This window comes from Arachis hypogaea, chromosome 14, assembly GCF_003086295.3.
Source record: "Arachis hypogaea cultivar Tifrunner chromosome 14, arahy.Tifrunner.gnm2.J5K5, whole genome shotgun sequence".
Classification (NCBI taxonomy): domain Eukaryota; kingdom Viridiplantae; phylum Streptophyta; class Magnoliopsida; order Fabales; family Fabaceae; genus Arachis; species Arachis hypogaea.
Window position 1 is genome coordinate 90,993,334 of NC_092049.1, and position 4,125 is coordinate 90,997,458.

Below are 4,125 nucleotides of genomic sequence, written 5' to 3' on the forward strand. Positions count from 1 at the left end.
CGAAAGTAATGAATGAAATAGGGATAGAAATACTTATGTAAATCACTGGTGAGAATTTCAGATAAGCGAATAGAGATGCTTTCGTTCCTCTGAATCTCTGCTTTCCTGCTATCTTCATCCAATCAGTCTTGTTCCTTTCCATGGCTGGCTTTATGTGATACATCACCATTGTCAATGGCTACTTTCGGTCCTCTCTCGGGAAAATGATCCAAATGCCCTGTCACGGCACGGCTAATCGTCTGGAGGCATCACCTTGTCAATGGCTTCATCTTATCCTCTTAGTGAAAATGGTCAACGCACCCTGTCACGGCACGGCTATTCATCTGTCGGTTCTCGATCATGCTGGAATAGGATTTACTATCCTTTTGCGTCTGTCACTACGCCCAGCAATCGCGAGTTTAGAGCTCGTCACAGTCATTCATTCATTGAATCCTACTCGGAATACCACAGACAAGGTTTAGACCTTCCGGATTCTCTTGAATGCCGCCATCATTCTAGCTTACACCACGAAGATTCTGATTAAGAGATCTAAGAGATACTCATTCAATCTAATGTAGAACGGAGGTGGTTGTCAGGCACGCGTTCATAGGGAATGATGATGATTGTCACATTCATCACATTCAGGTTGAAGTGAGAATGAATATCTTAGAAACGAAACAAGATGAATTGAATAGAAAACAGTAGTACTTTGCATTAATCTTTGAGGAACAGTAGAGCTCCACACCTTAATCTATGGAATGCAGAAACTCTACCGTTGGAAATACATAAGTGAAAGTCCAGGCATGGCCGAGAGGCCAGCCCTCAAACGTGATCTAAGATAGCATACAACTGATCAAAGATACCTAATACAATAGTAAAAGGTCCTATTTATAATAAACTAGCTACTAGGGTTTACAGAAGTAAGTAATTGATGCATAAATCCACTTCCGGGGCCCACTTGGTGTGTGCTTGGGCTGAGCTTGAGTGTTGCACGTGTAGAGGTCCTTCTTGGAGTTGAACGCCAGTTTTTGTGCCAATTTGGGCATTCAACTCTGGTTTTGGATCCTTTTCTGGCACTGGACGCCAGATTTGGGCAGAGAGCTGGCGTTGAACGCCAGTTTGCGTCGTCTAAACATGGCCAAAGTATGGACTATTATACATTGCTGGAAAGTCCTGGATGTCTACTTTCCAACGCAATTGGAAGCGCGCCATTTCGAGTTCTGTAGCTCCAGAAAAGGATAGATTTCAAGTTGTCTCTGGATTGTTGTAATTTAGCTTCTCTTAGTTTCCTCTTCAGAGTCCTTTCAGGTTCTGGATCAGCTTCAACAAGAATGCCTTTTTCTCTGTCCCTGCTCATAAGAAAGAGAAGAGAAAAAGAAAAGAAGAGGAATCCTCTATGTCACAGTAAAGAGGTTCCTTATTGTTAGTAGAAGAAGAAGAAAAGGAATAGGGGTGAAGAAGAATGAAGAATCCAAACACAAGGGTAAGGATAGCAGAGATGTGAGATAAGGAGATGTTAGTAGATAAATAAATAGAAGGAGATGAGGAAGAAGGTGAATTTTCGAAAATTATTTTTGAAAAAGAGTTAGTAATTTTTGAAAATGGTTTTTGAAAAATGTTAGTAATTTTCGAAAATTAAAATAAGAATTTAAAATAATTAGTTAATTAAAAAGAAATTTTGAAAAAGGGGGAAGATATTTTCGAAAATTAGAGAGAGAAAGTTAGTTAGGTAGTTTTGAAAAGATAGGAAACAAAAAGTTAGTTAGTTAGTTGAAACAAATTTTGAAAATCAATTTTGAAAAGATAAGAAGATAGGAAGTTAGAAAAGATATTTTGAAATCAAAAAATTTTTTTTTTGAAAAGATATGATTGAAATTGGTTTTGAAAAAGATTTGATTTTTAAAATCACAATTAATGACTTGATTCACAAGAAATCACAAGATATGATTCTAGAACTTAAAGTTTGAATCTTTCTTAACAAGTAAGTAACAAACTTGAAATTTTTGAATCAAAACATTAATTGGTGATGTTATTTTCGAAAATTTGATATAAAAATAAGAAAAATATTTTTTTGAAAAATGTTTTTAGAATTTTCGAAAATAACTAAGAGAATTGAAAAAGATTTGATTTTTGAAAAAGATTTTGAAAAAGATAAGATTTTTAAATTGAAAATTTGATTTGACTCATAAAAACAACTAGATTTTAAAAATTTTTGAAAAAGTCAAATCTAATTTTCGAATTTATGAGAGAGAAAAGGGAAAGATATTTTTTTTTATTTTTGAATTTTTATGATGAGAGAGAAAAACATGAAAATTATGCAATGCATGAATTTTTTTTAGATCAAAACATGTGATGTATGCAAGAATGCTATGAATGTCAAGATGAACACCAAGAACACTATGAAGATCATGATGAACATCAAGAACATATTTTTGAAAAAAATTTTAATGCAAAGAAAACATGCAAGACACCAAACTTAGAATTCTTTAATGCTTAGACACTAAGAATTCAAGAATGCATATGAAAAACAAGAAAAGACACAAAATATGCAAATGCAAAGATCAAGCAAGAAGACTTACTAAGAACAACTTGAAGATCATGAAGAACACTATGAATGCATGAGAATTTTCGAAAAATGCAAGATGCACATGCAATTGACACCAGACTTATAACATGACTCATGACTCAAACAAGAAATACAAAAAATATTTTTGATTTTTATGATTTTCTAATTTTTTTGGATTTTTATTTTATATTTTTCGAAAATTATTTAGAAAAGAGAAAAATAAGGATTCAAAATTTTTAATATGAATTCCAGGAATCTTATGCTCTAAAGCTCCAATCAAAGGGTCAGGCATGGCTTAATAGCCAGCCAAGCTTTAGTATGTAACTCAGACATGACACGTCTAACATGCCCTACAGTCGTATTAGACATGGCTTTACAGCCAGCCATGCTTCATGAAACACTAGAATTCATTCTTTAAAAATTCTGAAGAAAATTACATTTTTGAAAACACATTTTTTTTTCGAAAACAAAGGAGAAATTTTTGAAAGATTTTTGAAAAATTTTTGAAAACAAAACAAAAAGAAAATTACCTAATCTGAGCAACAAGATGAACCGCCAGTTGTCCAAACTCGAACAATCCCCGGCAACGGCGCCAAAAACTTGGTGCGCAGAAATTGTGATTACACTTTGATTATGTAAAATTCATCGCTCTTTCTTTCCCTGGTAATGGCACCAAAAACATGATGCCAATACCATGGTTCACAACTTTGCACAACTAACCAGCAAGTGCACTGGGTCATCCAAGTAATACCTTACGTGAGTAAGGGTCGAATCCCACGGAGATTGTTGGTATGAAGCAAGCTATAGTCACCTTGTAAATCTCAGTCAGGCGGATATAAAATAATAATGGAGTTTTCGAAAGTAATGAATGAAATAGGGATAGAAATACTTATGTAAATCACTGGTGAGAATTTCAGATAAGCGAATAGAGATGCTTTCGTTCCTCTGAATCTCTGCTTTCCTGCTATCTTCATCCAATCAGTCTTGTTCCTTTCCATGGCTGGCTTTATGTGATACATCACCATTGTCAATGGCTACTTTCGGTCCTCTCTCGGGAAAATGATCCAAATGCCCTGTCACGGCACGGCTAATCGTCTGGAGGCATCACCCTTGTCAATGGCTTCATCTTATCCTCTCAGTGAAAATGGTCAACGCACCCTGTCACGGCACGGCTATTCATCTGTCGGTTCTCGATCATGCTGGAATAGGATTTACTATCCTTTTGCGTCTGTCACTACGCCCAGCAATCGCGAGTTTAGAGCTCGTCACAGTCATTCATTCATTGAATCCTACTCGGAATACCACTGACAAGGTTTAGACCTTCCGGATTCTCTTGAATGCCGCCATCATTCTAGCTTACACCACGAAGATTCTGATTAAGAGATCTAAGAGATACTCATTCAATCTAATGTAGAACGGAGGTGGTTGTCAGGCACGCGTTCATAGGGAATGATGATGATTGTCACATTCATCACATTCAGGTTGAAGTGAGAATGAATATCTTAGAAACGAAACAAGATGAATTGAATAGAAAACAGTAGTACTATGCATTAATCTTTGAGGAACAGCAGAGCTCCACA